The sequence below is a fragment of the Triturus cristatus genome, chromosome 2_1, assembly GCF_964204655.1.
Source record: "Triturus cristatus chromosome 2_1, aTriCri1.1, whole genome shotgun sequence".
NCBI lineage: Eukaryota > Metazoa > Chordata > Amphibia > Caudata > Salamandridae > Triturus > Triturus cristatus.
In genome coordinates this window covers 1182167300-1182188087 of record NC_140581.1, presented here as the reverse complement: position 1 = coordinate 1182188087, position 20788 = coordinate 1182167300, and the positions used below count along the sequence as shown (strand labels likewise).

Sequence of the window (20788 nt, the reverse complement as noted above, 5' to 3'; positions counted from 1 at the left end):
TTGGGCGTACCCTGCGCCGCCAGACCCAAAAAGTTCTGGTTCTTCAGTGCTTCCACACAAAAAAGTGTAGCCCTCCCCACAGTTGTGATCATTTTGTTTATTTATCCAGCTGCTGAGCTTGCTTGACCTTTCAGGGACACCCATTATAATTCTGTAAAAGTGATAACTAGATAGTTCATGGTGCTTTTCTCTGGCAGCAGCACAGATGGGAGTAGGGCAGTCTTTAACCTACATAATTCTTAGGTTTGGCTTGATAGTGTAAATGACACCTGAACTTTTAACCTACACCAATATTATTCTACATTTCTTTGCGTCCACACAAATATATATCCATTCTAGTGCTATTTACTTGAAATGATTTACTTTTTTTGTGTGCAGTTTTATATAGCGGAGGTATCAGAGCGTTTACATGAGCACCAGTTACGTTACATACAGAGACATTCATTTTTGTTAGGCACGGGGAGATTAAGTGATTTGCCCAGAATCACAGAATGTTGAGCGTCTCGGCCGAGACGCGAACCCGGTTCCCCAGCTCCGAGGTCGACCACCCTAGCCGTTAGGCCACATTCTCTTCACATTACTGTACAATATGCCTTTAAAGCTAGACCTACTGGCATTGCCAATGCTTGACTACCTCTTGTACTGAGTTAAAGTACAACTAAGTATGGGCGGGCCCCACCTGCAATAACCGGGGGTGGGAGAGGGGTGAGAGGGGGAGAGAGAGAGAGAGCGAGGGAAAGGGTGAGAGAGGGAGAGAGAGCGCGTTACCAAGGCAATACACAGACTCGCAGGGATTACAGGTCAGATAGCTCTGTTGGTTCATGTGCAGGCTGCACACATTGGTCTGTAACCTGAAAGACAGGTATGACTCCCGGCAGTTGGGCACACCCTTTCATCCTTCTACACTCGGCTCCGAACAAGCCGAGTTGAGCAACAGTGACATCTTCTAGTAACTTGAAGAGCGCAAGTGTTATGTGGAAAGGGAGCACAAGTCACCTTCGCAAACACACACACACAAAACATCACACAAAAAAACGCAGCGCAGCCGCCAACTACTCAAAATCTATCAGAAGTTCCTTATGGGATCAAACATTTGGAAAGAATTGTAAATCTTATGAAACAAGAAAAATCTGGACAATAATCAACAAATAATAAAAGCGCCACAACGAACCCTCTAAGGAAAAAAATACAAGATACCTCTCTCCAAACAAACATTCCATTTCCTAGGTCCTAAAAACACTCAAACAGAACCATATGCATAAAGTGGGGTCATATGGAGGATTGTACACACTCGAGTGCACACAAATGCTGGTTCACTCACGTGCCCATGCAAGCATGAGCAAGATGCAGCACACAAACCAAATACATGCAAGAATACACAGACACGTATGGCCAGAAAGATATATGAAGTATGAGGAACCCAAGCCACAAACTCCTGAGGGGGTACCCATACTAAAATATATGCACAAGTGTATACCAGCACAAACACGTGAAGGAAGGTGCGCATCAGCCCTCAGCCTCGCTCCATTAAGAAGAAATGCAACAAGCCCAAAAGCACGACGTGTACTTTACACGTCGCGCTTTTCAACTTGATGCATGTCTTTTCTTAATAGAGCGTGGCTGAGGGCTGATTGTGGGCACTTGTGAAAGTATTCCTGTTAATTGCATCACCCTCCTGCGCTGCAATTAACAGGAATACTTGCACAATGGCCCACAATCAGCCCTCAGCCATGACCCATTAAGAAACAAATATAGCAAGTGCAGGAGACTCTTGCTTTAGAACTCGAACCCGCAATTCGAAAATTACGTTTTAAAAGCAGCAGCGCGAACGCTCCCCCGGGATGTGTGCGCGCTAAACTCAGGACACTGTGCGCTCGGGATCACAAAGGTGCGCGGGCGAGCAGGCGAGCACGTTACAGGGAACACTGGTCACAACTGTGAAATATGGTTGGGGAAGAGAGAGAGGTCTGCCGTTGACCCCACCGCGGTTCGTTAACCACCACTGCAGATCCTTCACAGATCTTCCGAGATCTGAACCAGGTCGGTGAGATTTCCCTGATGCTGTGACCATTGGAACTTCAAGTCCCACTACAGAGCCTGCATATGCCACCTGGCGTGTCTTACCAACAGGATGCAGGAGGCCATGAGACCCAACAGTCTCAGTCAATCCCACCGAAATCCAGGATAGAGGCTGAAACATCGGAATCATAACCTGAATATCCTGGACACGCTGCTCGGGAGGATAAGCCCGAAATTGCACTGTGTCCTGTACAGCTCCGATGAAAGGGAGCGTCTGAGAAGGAATCAGGTGTGACTTTGGCACGTTTATAAATAGGGCTCCCGGTTTTATGGTATTTATTTTTTTGCCATTTCCGTCTGTATTTATCCATATTTATTTTTTGGGCATTTTTTCTGTATTTATCCACATTTATTTTTGCCACAAGCAAAAGACGTCGCTACAGCTAGTATTTTTCCACATTTATTTAAATTGACAATGCACACATGCGCTCACTTAAACTAGCGATTTATTGCGGCTTTAGCAGTGCTTTAAATGGTCCGGTACTGAATAATTTGAAAAGGAGAGTACCTGTGCTTCTCAGTTCTGCTAAAAAACACACTTTAGGATAGAGCACAAGCACTTATCAGGAGCAAACATGTGCCAGCGCTTCTGTATTTCCATCTAAAGCCAGCTAGAAAATTTTGCGTTAAAAAAAAAGAAATAGGTTGTGTTTAGTCAGCCCCAGTTTTAAAATGAAAACAAAAGTGTTCGTGTAACATGACAGGCCTGTTTACAGACCAACATTACTTCTACCCCTGCATGTCCCTACGTCCCTTGACATAATACTGCAGACAGACTTACATTACTAACAGCTGTATTTCACTTAACACACCAAGCTTATGTACAAACGTATGTTATGCACACATGCTTGTCATTTAACATAACAAGCCTGTGTACAGGCTTAAGTTACTAACACAGGTGCCATAGCATGTCAGATCATAGTGCAGTTTTATGTTACAAGCAATACTGCATGCCAAACCTAGGGTTACCTATATAGCACTTCATCAATTACGCCTCGAAGTCTTGAAATAACTGGTGTTTCTATTACACAAGGCAATGCAACTAGTTTGATCAACTTTGGGAGGATAAAAGTCAAGGCGGCGAGTCTGGACTCGAATTTCTGACCTTAAGGTTGCACACAGATTTTCCGAGTGGAAACATGACCTCACTAGTGAGTAGAAAAACAATTAGAACAGCAGGAAAACACGCAAATGTGGGGGATTGACATATGCACACAGTAAAGCCTTAAGAGGAAAAGCAGGAGGACATATTAAAAATAAAATCAACTTGGCCCTTGCAGATGGTCTTGAAACAGCTGCCAAGCGCTAGCTAAAAACCCTTGGCATTAAACTCTGCTAATATTGCTTGTAGATTAGGGAGAGGAGAACGCCTGACCTTCCAAAGGGGCTTCCAAAAATACCACTACCTCTCTCCACTCGACTCACTGATTTAGGAGCTAGACACATATTGACCTACGTTGGCTTCCTCTCCGTGAAACAAGAAATCCTGAACCTGCTCTGCTACCGCGGACATTGCCAGAGAGGGTGATATACGGGGACATTCATTTTCTAAGTGTAAACGTATCTCTTACAATAATCCCTGAATTATTTTAATCCATAGTAAATGTCCAGAACGACATGGAAACAGTTTATGAAATCTTAAGTGATCGTATAGGAAAAAATGTAACTGCTCATTTTATGGTGAGGGGTTTGTTAAAAATAATGTTTCGATTAAACATTTGGTTAATGTGTTTTCTCCATGTTTCCCGAAGTGGTCAATCATGGACGACATCATGGGCATGCCGATTGTCACGGGGGCAAATATTCATTTTTCTCCTGCTGCAGCACTGTGAATTGAAGTGTTTCAAACGTGCACTGTATGGGGCATGGGACAGGAGGCGTCAGGGGCTTTGGGGGAGGCTACAGCATGGGGTGAAAGAACAACAAAGCCTCTTCAACAAGTAAATGGTCTTCAAAAGACCTGTGAAGTACTCGGGTGCGGGCGGCTGTGTATGTGCCCGGGAAGGAATTTCCAGCAGCAGGAAGGGAGAGTGGCGAGATATCTCTGGATTCGATCACGCAGCGCGGCAACATTTTCTAGTATTTTGCCGTTTTTACATATAAATACAGACAAAGGAAAAATTGTTTTCCGTCTGTATTTATATGTAAAAATCCGTTTAAACGGAAAACCGGGAGCCCTATTTATAAAGAACCCCAGTGAATGCAGGAGGTCCGCCATAGTCTGAAGGTGGGAGATGACTGCCTGGGGCAAGGACGCCTTCAACAGCCAGTCGTCTATGTAGGGGAAGACTGAAACCCCTAACCTGTGCAGATGAGCTGCAACCACCGCCATCACCTTGGTGAACACCCGAGGGGCACTGGTAAGACCGAAGGGGAGCACGGTAAACTGAAAGTGCTCGTGGCCTACCTTGAACCGCAGGTAACGCCTGTGGCCCCGCAGGATGGGATTGTGAAAATATGCATCCTGTAGGTCCAACGCCACCATCATGTCTCCTTGGTCTAGGGCAGACAAGACCTGAGCCAATGTGAGCATTTTGATTTTCTCCTTTTTGAGGAAGAGATTGACGGTCCGAAGATCTAAAATGGGCCAAAGCCCCTTGTTCTTCTTCGGAATTAGAAAGTATCGGGAATAACAGCCACTGCCTACTTCTGAAGCTGGGACCCTTTCTATAGCTCCTTTGGCCAAAAGAGCTGTAACTTCCTCTTGGAGCAGTTTCAAATGATCCTCCACCAGCCGTTCCTGAGTTGGCCGAATAGAAGGAGGAAAAGAAAGGAAGGGAAGAGAATAGCCCTCATGGACGATCTGCAAGACCCACTTGTCCGTTGTTATAGATCTCTAGCGGGGGAGATGATGATGAATTCTCCCACCCACTGGAGCAGTGTGGTCCTGCAGAATCAGCCTAGGAGTGCTTGGAGGCTGCGGCTGTCAGGGTTTGAGGGCCAGGGCGCCTACGGGATTACGAGCACCTGTTAGGCGGAACTACAAGTCCCAGCAACCCCAGGTGAGGGGAGGGGCTAAAGACTTTATAGACACGAACAACGCGTCGGGGCGTTGTTCGTGATTCTGGAACCTGGAAGCAGCAGAGGACGTTTACGCTGCTGCGGCTCAACTAATCACTCCTCCGATGAAGGAGGAGAGTCTAGTGAAACCTCTTAGGAATCCGCCGTGGGATCTCGGCCGATGGACCTAGGACTATTCAACGAAGCATTAGAGGAAACGGCGGGGTTCGTTGAAAGGCGCCGTTGGGGCTCAACAGAAGGGGAGCTCTCTCTATCCGGCTTTCCTGAGCGGCAAGTCTGGACGCCAGCAGACCCGGTCAGGTAAGCCGTGGATGCGTGCACGGCGGACAAAATCGTTGTTTGGAGCCAAGACGGCCGTCTTGGGGAAAGTCGTTTGTTATAGCTGTATTCTTTATTAGTGGCCATCTGGCAGCCATGTGGGTGGAGCCGGCCAATTGTTCTTCTTTTGTTTGACGGGGGTACAGTGCCTGCAGTACCACCAAGGAGAGGGAGCTGGGTTCTATCTCCAAGACTCCGAGACCTATTGGTGGGAAAGAGAAGCCCTGAAGTAAAGGGTTCTTAAAGCCACTGTCCGGTTATCATTTCTTCGATTCCTAGTCCAAGGAGTGTGGGGAGGCCTTGTTTGGTACGTACGAGAACGAAGGTGTATGCACGGGGTGGAGGAATGAATCGACAGGGATTCCGGTGTTAATGTGTTGGCATTTTTGTTTCTTCAGTGTATAGAAGTACCCTGCCATCTCAACGGGAAGACTGGTGCTCAGGGAAGCCCCGTGGCAGGTATGAGAGATGAGTAGTGAGACTTCATGAGAGTAGATAATCTGCGAGCTGTTTGTAATTGCATATTCTTGTCTTACAGGTGTCCCTTCCCACGCAGATCCTACCCTATCCTTTCCCTCGCCTGATCGCCTCAATACTCTGGAGCACTATCAATCAGAGTTTGGGGATGTCAGGAGGTGGACCCAATTTAGCAGCGCCCAGATCCTGAGGAGACTCGGGGAGCCGTGACAGAATCACGAACCCAAGATTAAAACTCCTCCCGGTCTGGGCTATTAGCTCAGATGGCCACGTTAGAGGATGTGATACAAGCTCTAGCGGCCGTGCAACAAGAGTTGGTAGCGTCTCGCGCTGAGACAGCCGCCTTAAGAGAGAGGGTGGATAGACAGGCTAGGAACCCTTTTGATGTAGGGGCTGGTCAACCCCAGATTCAGGTCACAGTACCCCCGCCCATACCTTTGGCTAGTCCCAAGCGGTATGCGGGAGATCCTTTAAAGATACAGGCATTCCTCACCCAAATCACGCTTCATTTCTCATGTCGTCCGTCGTCATTCCCGACTAATCATTCCAGGGTGGCGTTTGCAGTTTCGTATTTGACGGGGGACGCCGCCAATTGGGTGGTTCCTTTGGTTAGAAACGATGATCCATTGCTGACCGACTGGAACGCCTTCCGTGCGGAGTTCGAACGCGTGTTCGACCGACGGGCTACCACTCTTAGCGCCGACCGAGAGCTGTTAGAATTGCGCCAGGGCAAGAAAGATTTGGTTACGTATATGACAACGTTCAATAGACTAGTGGGGGAGACAGCGTGGCCAGAGGAGAAAAGAATGGCCTTGTACTATCACGGGTTGAAGGATGACCTTAAGGACGTACTGGTGCAGATAGAACCCCAACCCAAGACCTGTATGGAGTTAATCAACCTAACACTACGTCTCGATCATAGGCTCACAGAGAGAAAAGGCGAGAGGGGCTCAGGAGGATGGGAGCAAGATAGGCGAGCCCCGCCATTAGTTCGTGAAACCGTGCCTGAACCCATGGAAGTCGGAGCTATACGACCTCCACTGTCAAAAACCGAGAGAGAAAGTCGCAGAGTCCTGGGACTCTGCATGTACTGTGGGAAGAAGGGCCACTATGTAAGGGAGTGTCCCCAGAAGCCCAAGAAACGGCCTACCGGTTCCCTTGGGAAAAGGGTGGCCGTCACAGCCAGTGGAGAAGTCCCTCCATCAGAAAAAGCAGAGAGCGAAACAGACACAACAGAGTGGAACTTGCCTTCACTAGCGGTGGGTGAGAGAAAGACTACCGAAACCCATATTGTGCTGCCCATGTCCCTAAAGACCGGGTCAGCCTCACATCCGGTTCTTGCTATGATAGATTCAGGAGCCACGGGCAACTTTATGGACGACGGGTTGGTACGTAGGTTGGGCTTGGGTAGGGTCCCGGTTCTCAAGCCTGAGACAGTGTTAGCAGTGGATGGGACTCCTCTGACCTCCGGTCCCATCACCGCACAGACGGAGGAGGTAGTATTGGTTCTCCACGGGGAGAGGCAGGATCACGTGGAAGAGATCCAGTTGAACATCATCGAGGCCCCGCAATATGAGATAATATTGGGAATGCCGTGGTTATGGCGACATAATCCAACCATGGATTGGAGAAATAAAACTGTCTGTTTCACCTCCCCAGATTGCCTAGAACAGTGTATGAAGGATAGGGTGTCTGTACCCCACACGCTCGCCCTGGCATCAATTTGGCAGGTAGCCACGGCGGTCGAAAAAGAGACCGCGCTACCGCAGGAATATGCCAGATACCGGAGTGTGTTTTGCGAAAAGGAAGCAGAGATACTGCCGCCCCACCGCGAGTATGATTGTAGGATAGACCTGGTAGATGGGGCGGTAATGCCCGCTTGTAGGGTGTATGCCTTATCGGAGCCCGAGACCAAACACCTGCGGGAATACTTAGACAAATTCTGTGCCTTGGGGTTTATTCGCCCTTCCCGCTCGCCCGCAGCGTCCCCCCTTTTTTTTATATCGAAGGCGAACGGCGATCTTCGAACGTGCATCGACTATCGTATGTTGAATAAAAACACCATCAGGAATCGGTATCCTTTGCCACTCATCCCTGTGTTGTTGGACCAGGTGAAGGAGGCCACCATTTACACCCGGCTCGATCTCCGAGGGGCCTATCATCTGGTCCGAGTCCGCCGTGGGGATGAGTGGAAAACCGCGTTCAAGACCAGATTCGGTCTTTTCGAATATCTTGTGATGCCGTTCGGGCTTTGTAATGCCCCGGCGGCATTTCAATATTTCGTGAATGACGTCTTGAAGGAGTACATAGACAAATTTGTCATCGTTTATATCGATGACATTCTGATTTTCTCTGTCTCCCCCGTACAACACGTAGGTCACGTTCTACTGGTTCTCCAACGCTTACAAGAACAGCGGCTATACTGCAAAATCAACAAGTGCGAGTTTGGAGTCCAGGAAGTAGAGTTCCTGGGAGTGATTCTGAGTCCTTGGGGGTTTAGGATGGCTGAGAGAAAGGTGAAAGCGGTTCAGGAGTGGCCGGTGCCTAGCTGTGTGAGAGAAGTACAGTGCTTCCTTGGGTTCTCCAATTATTATCGGAGGTTCATCTCCCATTTCTCGCAACTGGCTTCTCCCATCACAAGGTTGCTGAGAAAGGGGGCCGTGTTCATTTGGACTCCAGAAGCCATGGAAGCCTTTCGCCAACTGAAAGAAGCCTTCTGTACAGCCCCCATCTTGCGACACCCACAAAACGACGCTCCCTTCATAGTAGAGGCGGATGCCTCCAACGTTGCTGTAGGGGCAGTGTTGTCTCAAAGAGACAAGATGACAGGACAGTTACATCTGGTGGCGTTCCTGTCGAAAAGATTAAGTCCTGCGGAAATCAATTACTCGGTGGCAGAAAAAGAACTTCTGGCCATCAAGAGGGCCTTCCAGGAATGGAGACACTATTTATGGGGGGCTCTTCACCCTGTCACCGTCTACACCGATCACAAGAACCTGCAATACATGAAAACGGCTAGGCTCCTATCGCAGAGACAGCTCCGATGGATGTTGTTCTTTGCTGAATACGAGTTTGTGGTAACTTTTTGTCCAGGCTCAGACAATCGAAAAGCAGACACCTTGTCGAGGATCGGAGAGAGCGAAGCATCGGCGCAACAACCTTTGGAAGCCATAGTCCCTCCGGAGAAAGTCCTGTGTGTGATCACCGCGGAGAAGTTCATGGATCAAGTCAAGGCCAGTCGATCCCAGATACGGTGGCAGCGCTGGGTGGAACAGAACCCCTGTAGAGTCCTGAAACACGGGATACCTCTCCACAAAGACCGGCTGTTCCTGCCCACAAAGGAGCTACAGCTACAGGCTTTCAATTGGTGTCACAATACGGTGCTGGCCGGACACCCTGGAAACCAGAAAACAATACACCTGGTGCAAAGACATTTCTGGTGGGAGAGTATGATTGCAGATATCAAACGATGGGTGTCTCACTGCGAGACCTGTGCCCGGGCTAAAGGAGAAAACAACAAGGCTCGAGGGAAACTGATGCCGTTGCCCACACCGCCACAACCCTGGCACACCATCAGTGTGGATTTCGTTCTAGGCCTACCCCCAGATCAAGGATTTACCGCCATCTTGGTGGTGGTGGATGGCCTAACTAAGATGGGACATTTTATTCCCTGCAAAAACCTTCCCACGGCAGGACAAACAGCGCAGATGCTCTTGACCCAGGTGGTGCGGTTACATGGCCTACCGCGAGTGATTGTCTCAGACAGGGGCCCCCCAGTTCGTGGCAAGGTTCTGGCGCATGTGGTGCAAAGCACTGCATATGGAGGCTGCTCTGTCCACCAGTTTCCACCCGCAGACTGATGGGCAGACCGAGCGCCTTAATCAAACTCTCAAAAAATACTTGCGCTGTTTTTCAGAAGAAGCGACAGAGTCATGGGTTTCGTTGTTGTGGTTGGCTGAGCTGTCGTACAACAACACCTGGCACAGCTCAATCCAAGAAACGCCGTTCCGAGCCAATCACGGGTTTCATGCCGCAACACTGCCGGTGGCGATTCCCCAAGAAGTACAAAATCAGCCCACGGTGAAAGAACAAGTGGACAGGCTCTTACAACTCCATAAAAAGCTACAGAGCGCTCTGAGACAAGCCAAGCAACAATACAAGCACTGGGCCGATCGCCACAGACAAGAGGGACCGGTATATCGGGTGGGGGATCGAGTGTGGCTCTCCACAAAAAACATCCGCTTTCGATGGCGCAGTATCTTTCATCCCCGATACATCGGACCATATACGGTGGTACGGCAAATCAACCCTGTGGCGTATCAGTTGAAACTGCCTGCCTCATTAAGGATTCATCCGGTGTTTCACTGTGGCCTTCTGAAACCGGCGAGGAATGCCAAGAGCCGCAAAACTCCGCGAATAGTACGGGACGGTCAGCTGGAGTATGAGGTACACCGCATTCTGGACTCAAAATTCAGACGTGGTCAATTATGGTATCTGATCTCCTGGAAGGGGTTCCCGTCCGAGGACGACTCCTGGGAGCCAAGCACGAACGTTCATGCCCCTCTAAAGGTTCGTCGGTTTCATGCCCGCAATCCTGAGAAGCCAGGGTCAAGGAGGCGCTGGGGAGGGGGGCGTACTGTCAGGGTTTGAGGGCCAGGGCGCCTACGGGATTACGAGCACCTGTTAGGCAGAACTACAAGTCCCAGCAACCCCAGGTGAGGGGAGGGGCTAAAGACTTTATAGACACGAACAACGCGTCGGGGCGTTGTTCGTGATTCTGGAACCTGGAAGCAGCAGAGGACGTTTACGCTGCTGCGGCTCAACTAATCACTCCTCCAACGAAGGAGGAGAGTCTTGTGAAACCTCTTAGGAATCCGCCGTGGGATCTCGGCCGATGGACCTAGGACTCTTCAACGAAGCATTCGAGGAAACGGCGGGGTTCGTTGAAAGGCGCCGTTGGGGCTCAACAGAAGGGGATCTCTCTCTATCCGGCTTTCCTGAGCGGCAAGTCTGGACGCCAGCAGACCCGGTCAGGTAAGCCGTGGATGCGTGCACGGCGGACAAAATCGTTGTTTGGAGCCAAGACGGCCGTCTTGGGGAAAGTCGTTTGTTATAGCTGTATTCTTTATTAGTGGCCATCTGGCAGCCATGTGGGTGGAGCCGGCCAATTGTTCTTCTTTTGTTTGATGGAGGTACAGTGCCTGCAGTACCACCAAGGAGAGGGAGCTGGGTTCTATCTCCAAGACTCCGAGACCTATTGGTGGGAAAGAGAAGCCCTGAAGTAAAGGGTTCTTAAAGCCACTGTCCGGTTATCATTTCTTCGATTCCTAGTCCAAGGAGTGTGGGGAGGCGTTGTTTGGTACGTACGAGAACGAAGGTGTATGCACGGGGTGGAGGAATGAATCGACAGGGATTCCGGTGTTAATGTGTTGCCATTTTTGTTTCTTCAGTGTATAGAAGTACCCTGCCATCTCAACGGGAAGACTGGTGCTCAGGGAAGCCCCGTGGCAGGTATGAGAGATGACTAGTGAGACTTCATGAGAGTAGATAATCTGCGAGCTGTTTGTAATTGCATATTCTTGTCTTACAGGTGTCCCTTCCCACGCAGATCCTACCCTATCCTTTCCCTCGCCTGATCGCCTCAATACTCTGGAGCACTATCAATCAGAGTTTGGGGATGTCAGGAGGTGGACCCAATTAAGCATCGCCCAGATCCTGAGGAGACTCGGGGAGCCGTGACAGCGGCTGCTGGCCTCCATTCCGGGGATGGAATTTACCGCGTCCACGCACAGCTTGGGCAGTCTGTGTGGGACGGTGGCTGGAATGGGGCTGCTGCGGCTGGAGGCCCCTTCCATTGCCGCAAAAGGAAGATTGGCCACGAGGAGTGGAGGAGAGGCCCAAGGATCTGGCCGTAGCTTGAGAGTCCTTGAACCTGACCAGGGCCGAATCTGCCTTTTCCCCAAAAAGGTGGGTTCCATCAAAGGGCATGTCTGTCAAATTGGCCTGGACATCCCCCGAGAAGCCAGTTGTACGAAGCCAGGCGTGGCGCCTAAAGGCCACCGTTGTTAAAATTGATCTGCCCAACAAATCGGTCGTATCCAAACCACACGGTATGGTGAATTTAGCTGCATCTCTTCCGTCCTTTACAGCTTGGGAGAGCACAGCCTGGGCCTCCTCTGGGACTTGTGATAGCACCTGCGCAATCATCTCCCAAAGAGAGTGGGAGAAACGGCCCAATAAGCATGCAGTATTCACCGACCGCAATGCCAGACTGGAGGAAGAAAACATCTTCTTCCCAAATGAGTCCAGTGTCTTGGATTCCCTATCCAGAGGTGCAGAAGGGAATGCGCCCTGGGAAGTAGAGTCCTGCACCACCAGGCATTCTGGGGTGGGGTGTTGGCTGAGGAACTTTGGGTCGCCCAGAGCTGGGTGATGGCGGTGTGCAATCGTCCTATTCACAGGAACCCCTGTGCTAGATATGGACCACTTTCCTAGAAGGATGTCCGTAAGTGATTCATTAAAGGGCAATAGGGGTTCAGAGGTGGAAGCCCCAGGTTGAAGCACTTCGGTCAGGAGATTTGTCCTGACCTGCACTGAGGGCAACTGCAGTCCAAGGACCTCAGCTGCCCTCTTAACCACCATGGCTTAGGACGCCCCTTCCTCCGTAGCCACTGTAGGAGGAGAGAGCATGCCAGTGTCTGGGGAAGTATCCAGACCACTGGCTTCTCCAGGTTCCCCATACCAGTCCATAGTCTCTTCAGAGACATCCTGGTTCTCTAGTGGGTCACCAGACTCCTCCCATTCCTCTCCTGAGCCTAGCATGTCCACAGGGTGCTCAAGCGACAACATAGAACCCCTGGGTTCTGTCGACTTCGGAATTGGCATCGCTCGATGCTGTTCCGGCTCTGTGTCATCGGGAATGAGGATGGGGCTTGCGTCACCGACGGGCACTGGCGGTGTCGCAGGCACCGACTTCGGGCTCGACGCCGGGGGAGGTGGTGTTGGTACAACCGGCGTCGACCCGGATCCGAGACCGGATCCCTGAAGCCCCACTGGCGCTGTGGCCGAAGCCGACGGCGTCGAACCCGTGCCTAGAGCTTCAGTGTTTCTTACCTCTCTCAACGACGGACGCCAGTTGAGGTGAAGTCGAAGTCCGCTTGGACTTCTTCTTGTGCCTCTTCCCTGAGTGTCCAGATGACCTCAACTGGGAGGAAGAGGACTTAGGGTTCCGTGAGCAGTCCTGCGACCCCCTCTTCTTCAAACGGGACCATAACCACCTCTGAGTCTCGCTTAACGGTGTTGATTGCCGGACCGCAAGCAACTTCATCGCCCACTCCCTCAAGGTCTTTGGAGCCATCGCCCGGCAGTCTGAACATGACTTTGAATCTTGGTCTTGTTCAAGACACCACAGATATACGCGGTGGGGATCAGTAACCAACATCATGAGGGAACAAGTCTGGCATGGTTTAAAACCTGTCTTCCTACCAGACATCCCTCGCACACGAAGTCGCTACTCAAAAAATGTTGACAAAAGTTGAGAAAAAAGCCTGCCAACAAGCTGCAGAGGGGTAGCCCTTCCCGGATCGGCGCTTAACTGCCGTGGAAAGAAAAGAACTGACGTCCGCCCGCCTGGGTGGCGCCTATGTAGGCACCGAGAAGTCATAACCAATGCCAATGACGTCACGCGGAGTCACATGGAGCCACCGACATCGCGCGCAAGGGAAATTGCTCAGCAAAAGTTTCTGGATCCAGCCTGACGTCTGGGGAATTCAAAGGTAAGGAATCCGCAGCTAGAAGTCTCTATCAGATATCATACGACACCTTGGTTTTGTTTTGCTTTGTTCTGACTTTTGCTGCAGGACTTTCCACCACATATTCATTCTCTCTTCCCCTTCTGCTCTTCTCCTTTAACCACCATGGGCACAATTTAGATGCAGGATCTCTCCCTTTGAGAAGTCTGAATGGACTGACTTCAGTGACTGTGTGCGGTGTAATTCGGTACAACCGCAACCTTTCTCTTAATCAACTTTTCCAATCTCCTCCCAATTTGACCACTTCAGACACATATCCTTCAAAACTTGGTTGAACCTCTTGACTTGACCATTCTCATGTGATTCATACAAAAAGGTGGTAACATGCTTAATATCATGACACTTAAAAAATTCTTCCATCTCCGTAGATGTGAGCTGTACACCATTATCTGTGACCATCATGGACAGACACCCTTCTCTTGCAAACACCTCCTTGAAAAACTCCATAACAACACTGGTTGTGGTATGTGAAACAAATTTGACTTCCGGCCACTTGGAGTGATAATCCACAAGAACCAAAGCAAATCTTGAGTCATAAGGCAAACACTTGAAAGGACCTGAGATGCAAAGGCCACTTTTTTCAAGGTTCATCAGGCTACTCTACACTCTTCAATGGAGGTGAGTTAACTCTTAACATCTTCTCACTTGAGGCACATACTTTGCATTCTCTTTCAGTGCGATCAGCCATTCGGTCCATACCAGGCCACCAGAAAAAGTTCTTCACTAAACATTTAATGGCAGACATACCTGGATGAGCTTTATGTGATAATTTCAATATAAATTCTTGCACCCGACTCGGGGGTACGCACTTCCCGCTCATGTACATAAGATCTCCTAATTCTAATTCATCTGCAACCTTGAACATGGGCATGACTTCTGCACATAAATCTTTTTTCCTTGGCCACCCATCCATTATGTATTGTTTAATGGGTTGCCATTGTGAATCTTTCTCCTCGCACACTCTCCACTTTTCTTCTGAGATATCACCCAAATCACCTGAAACTACATCTAGAATACTAGTCACTATATCGGACTCATCCATAACTTCCAATTCACTTTGTTGACATGGATGGCATGACATTAAAGTCAGCCGTCACATTGTTCTTGCCTGGCACAAACTCCATTTTGAAACAATATTACTGCAATCTAGATGGAAGTCTTGCAATGCGCGCAGTTAAATTCCATCCACTACATGGGGATAGGATGTTCACTAGTGGCTTGTGGTCTGCTCCAAGAACAAATGTGCTTCCCCACACAGAATTACGATAATGTTCGATTGCCCAAACACAAGCTAGCAATTCTTTTTCGATAACTGCATACTCAGATTCATTTAAGGTGTGTGAAGCAAACGCCACATTCCATTCTTCCTTGCCACACCTCTGCGACAGAACTCCACCAATCCCATACAAGCTTGCATCAACTGTGATTACACACTCCTTTTTCATACAGAACTGTTTTAAAGTAGACGCTTTAACAATATTATCTTTGATTGACTCAAATGCCTTCTCTTGTTCATCCTGCCACTCAAATATTGCGTTCTTTCTGAACAACTTTCTTAATGGTTCCATTATTGTTGCAAAGTTACTGATGAACTTACTGTACTACTCACACATGCCAGCAAACGATAACAACTGTTCCTTATTTTTGGGAGAAGGAGCTTTAACAATGCCCTCTACATTAGATTGTTTCAGACCTACTCCATTCCCAGACAAGGTGTGTCCTAAGTATTCAACTGACTCCTTAAACATTTTACATTTATGAGCTTTAAGAGTTAAACCATTCTTATCCAACCTGTCACACATTTCCATTAAATGTTTTATGTCTTCTTCGTCATTAAATGAAAAAATATATATATATTGTCGTGGAAAAACTTAACAAACTTGTCAACATCCCTGAAATTATGAAACATCACTCTTTAAAAAACCGAAGTGGGCAATGCTAATCCAAATGGCATTCTGGTGTACTGGTACAATCCCTGTGGTGTGATGAACGCTGTAAGTTTTTTTGAATCTTTAGGTAACTCAATCTGGTGGTAAGCCAATCTTGGACCATGTGTTGAAAATATTTTAGCACCCTCCAACATCAACACCACTTCATTAATGTTGGGCTAGGGATGACAATCCACAACAGTTCCAGCATTCAACGCTCTAAGGTCCACATATACCCTCGATTTTTGGTCAGGTTTGTGAACCAAAACAATGGGTGAAACCCATTCAGCTGAATCAATTGCTTCTATAATGCCATCACTAACTAATTCATTGAGCATATCTGTAAGTTCTTCCCGGACATTGATGGGTACTCCTCGTAATTTCTGCTTGACAGGAATACTGTTATTTTTTAGCTTGATTTTGTGAGAGTAATTCTTTAACTTGCCCAGTTTCTCTGTGAAGACTATCTCAAATGTTCCTTTAATGTAAGTCTCATTGTCACCATACCCGATGACAGCCACTTGTTTCAACCACTCACCCTCATCTAATAAAACAGGTCCTTTGGAACGGGGATTTAAAATGATTCCCAACTTTTATTGGTCTCTCCACCCAAGACATTCACTCCTTTCTGTGGAATATATAGTTTAATTAGCAACACTCTACCCCTGAAATGTAGTGACACATTTAGGTATCCAGCCATATTAATCTTAGAACCATCAAAGCTTTCAGCTACAATATCAGGTGGTAAGATTTCTTCATGTACCACTTAACTTTTCTTATAGTATTGCCTGGAAATAATTGTCCATGGAGATCCTGAGAATGCCTTGAGCTCAAAGTCCACTCCAGCTACTTCCACCATGCACATGGGCGCTTTCCTGCCTAAATCGTTTTCTATATTACCTAAATTTGTTTCACTGTCAACAATGGATACTACAACCCCTTTGTTATTCTCACCCAAAGTACTACACTCACACACATGCTGGCTGTCACATCTCTCTGAAGTACAAGATACTTTCTCACGTGCTTGGATGAAACTTTTCCTTTGGTCTTTACACACACTGGCAAAGTGTCCAACTCTGCCACACTTCCTACATTTTCTACTGAACGCTGGACATCCCCCATATGACGCCATATGTGTTTTTCTACCACATCTGTAACATGCGTCAATTTTATCAGAATTGTCATATCTCTTTAGACTCTCATTCTTACTCATACGAGACATATTAGACCCTAAATTAAATTGTTCAGTGCGTTGTTCCTCCTTACGTCTAACTGCGCACACCTCCACATTTTCTGACCTATTGTTCACCTTCCTTACAGTATGCATCCACTTCTCCGATTGTTCCAAAACTTTTGCGGAGGTTATGGCTTCCGATAGTTCTGGATCTCCCATTACCCAAAGTTGCTCTTAGTTTTTTGCTTCTGACATGTACAATAATTTGATCTCTGATCAGCTCAAAATTACAGTGCATGCTTAAAGACCTAATGCCGTTAAAAAGTATTCATTTTCCTTCTGTGCCCTGGAGTAAAACTTGAATCTTTTGAGAGCAATTTTAGTTGTTGGCTTCAATCTTTGTTCCATTCTTAATAAGGCTTCTTTGTACACATTGGTATCCACATCACCTTTTGCAACCACAATTTGTGGTAATGCTCTGAAGACCACTTGGCCCTCTGACCCCAAACAATGTAAAAATATACTTTTCTTTCATTCCGCCTCCATGCGCTCTCCATCAATTGCCTTCATGTATGTGAGAAACTCTTCTTTCCACCTTGTCCATGGAATTGATGGTTCACCTTTGTTTTATAAACATTTTGCAGGTGGCTCAAACTGCTTTTTGACATTTAACACTGCACCAATACACAGGTAAGTACTGTATTGTATGAGATACCCTACACTAGAGTGATAACAGCTGAGAAACCACTGTTTCTCATAATAATTTCAAAACTTCTTGAAAATGAATTTGATGTCTGTCTCAGTTTGTGCATGTATAACTACTGTTTCTCATATTATTTCCCAAACTTACTCTTCTTGAAAATGTGTTCGATGATCCGGTTCTGATCATACAACATGCGTTGTTATGGTGACAGGGCTCAAACTCAAAATGGCCCCCACGCTGCGTCTTACGTCTTCGCGTCTGACGTACAGCGCTACTTGGCTGACACTCCAATACCCTTCCGTGAATTCATAGATTCAAGGAAAATGCAGAGACAGGCAGCGTTCTGAAAATTTTTCACCGCTTGCCTCGAATACGACGGATACAACGTCGAAGGTATTTACTTTCAAATTTCCCTTCTTCCTCGCTGTTTCTCCTTAACAGCAACCTCCGTAAATGTCAACCATTACTCTAAAATTTGGGCATGACACTTACTTAAAATAAAGGTCCATGCGATGTCCGTAAAATTACCAGGGTGGGTACTCATACCGCATGCATTGTATACAAATTTCTTTCCGATGTTCCCAAAATTGAACAATACGGACCGCTGGGTTAAGGAACACACCGCTCTGTGCTGCTCGTTGCGGTCGGCAGGTGTGTTCCTCTGCTTGTGGCGTTATTGAATCCAGAAGGCTTTGTTGTAGGTTTCCAAGTTTATTCTCACAGCGAAACAACACAACTGGACAGCAAGGTAGTCCAGTGCAACCAAACTCCTCAGCTCCAAACCCCCACAGTTCCAGAATGGAATAAGAACCGACACTGAACATAAACATGGTTGTGTGGCACCAGAGAGAGTGCTGGGTAATGTTTCATGCCAGGGGGCATGCAAGAATATTACAGACAGTTTCCTTGAAAAACCCGAAACCTGCCAAATTGTCGATAGTCCTTAGGCAGGGACTGAAATCCTAAGTCTCTCGCAGTCGCCTTGCTGTCTTTAAACATCTGCAGTGCAGAATCAGCTATGGCCCCAAACAAATAAGACCCATCAAAAGGCAAATACAAAAGAATAGCCTGCAAATCAGGCGAGAAGCCCGATACTCCAACTAGGAATGTCCACTTGTTGCAACAGAAGAACCCATGGCTCTTGCCACGGAGTCTGCAGTGTCCAGGCCTGATTGAATAACATGCTGGGCTGCTGTCTAAGCATCAGTCAACAGCTCAGAGAAATGACCTTGGAGATCCGACAGGAACTATGTGTCCATCTCCCTTGCAGAGTCCATCAAGGCATGCACATAACGCCCCAACAAGCAAGTAGCATTTGTAGACTTAAGGGCCATACTCCCAGAAGAAAATATTTTCTTCACTGACTGCTCCATCCTCTTAGACTCCCTATCTGCAGGCGTAGTAGGGAATGATCCAGATGACAATTTTGAAGAGCAAGAAGCCTGAACCACCATCAGACATGGGGTGGGAGGATAAAAACGCAGGCCCTCCTGGAACGGGCTTATATCTTCTGGCCGCTGATCTTCACACCGCAGCAGAGGGCATCGGTTTTTGCCAGATCTCATATATGTGCTCAGCCAAAGCCTTATTGTAGGGTAACAACTGCTCTAAAGAAGAGGCAGTAAAATGAAGCACCTCTAAGAATGTTGGATTTCAATATGGCAGAAGGGAGGGGTAAGTCCAATCTATATGCAGCCTTTGGAGGGCGCCAAACCTTTAGGAATTACGAACTCCCACTCGGGGGAGGTTCCGAGCCACTAGCCTCCTCTAATTCCTCAAAGTTTGGATCTAACTACATAATCTCTCCTTTTGCCACACCTCCATGCTCCTCTTGATATCTCTCTTCCTCCAGCAATCTCTGAGCTTCCCTATGGGATCTGATCCTTTGCGTCGGCAGCACCAGAGGTGGCACCAGTGACTTCTGTACTGGTGCTGAAGGTCGATCCAAAGGTGGCAGAGTTTGAGAAGTCGGCTCCAGATGATCAGGCGCCAGCTGGAATCCAGGTGGTGCTGGAAATGGCTCATGTGACACCGAATAATCACGCCCTTCCTGTAGTGGTAATTGGGTCAATGGACTTGACGCCAGTGGAGGCCAGGCCACTGGTGTAACGGGCATGAACAGCATAAAGGGTGCCTGCTGTTATGGAGCCAGAAATTGTACCAGAGAACTGCTGTATTCTGAAGCTTAGCCTCATTTGCTTAAAATAACCTGTCATATTTCTGCTATTTTAAATGTTTTACATGTTTTAAATCAATTATTAGATTAAATGTAATAAATTTGAATTACTGCTAGTAGGGAACTCATTGCAGACGGCGGGGGCGTTACTTTACTATACTGCTGCATGGTGCAACCATAGAGAGGCATCTTGCCTTCTCAACCATAGAGTTGCGTTCAGAGGCTGGAGGGTGGCGTTCTAGTAGCCAACTCCATTTCCTCTTTAAATGTCGACTGCGGGCCGGGCATGCAGCAGACGCGTGCAGCCGGCGCACCGCTTGAGCACTGAAGGTGGGCCAAAGGCAAGCCTGTCTGTGCACCAAAAGGCCCAAGGGCCAGGAACCCTGCTCTACCCAGGACAGGTCTGTATATGTACACCATAAATCAGCTACTAACGATTAGACCTCAGCCACATCCCCTATTTTCTCCTTTACTGGGTGAAAATAACAAGCCTGATCCTAGTGGTGTCTGTAGTCAGTGTGGCTTCGAGATGCACACAAACAAGGACAAACATATAGTAACTCCTGAGCACCAAGAAGCTACGTGGAAACTGGGAATGATTAAACGCTCGCTCAATCCCTTGGCATGTCATTGATATTAGAACCTTACTAGAGGAAGACCTCCTGGATGTACTATTCATTACGGAAACATGGCTAAACGACAGCTCAGGCCCAGATAGTCACCTGGCCCTTCCCTTAGGCTTTCAGATACACAGACTAGATCAAACAGGAAAAATAGGGGGTGGAATTGCCATCATATTAAAAGACGAATTTAGATGTATAACCTCACCGTTCTCTCTTCTAGAGTGTGAAAGTCTTCAGTTTCATATCACACTTTCCTCCACTCGCACTTTCTCAGGCGTCCTTATTTATAGACCACCGGGCACAAGTTCCAAATTTGTGAAGGCCATACCAGATGCACTGGCTAACTTAGCGGTAGAGAAAACCTATACAACTATCTTGGGGGATTTCAACCTTCATTTTGATGCACATGACTGTCCCACCATCAGAAGGCTACAGGTCAACCTAGGGGCACTACAACTAACTCAAAATGTGTCAACTC

At 47.8% G+C, this 20788-nt stretch overlaps 1 protein-coding gene across 2 annotated transcripts in view; it reads right to left on the bottom strand.

Annotated features, from left to right (window-relative positions):
- The window catches only part of DNAH6 (dynein axonemal heavy chain 6), a 2458578-nt gene that overhangs the window by 1815586 nt on the left and 622204 nt on the right, over positions 1–20788 (bottom strand). The gene's annotated exons all lie outside the window — the stretch shown is intronic.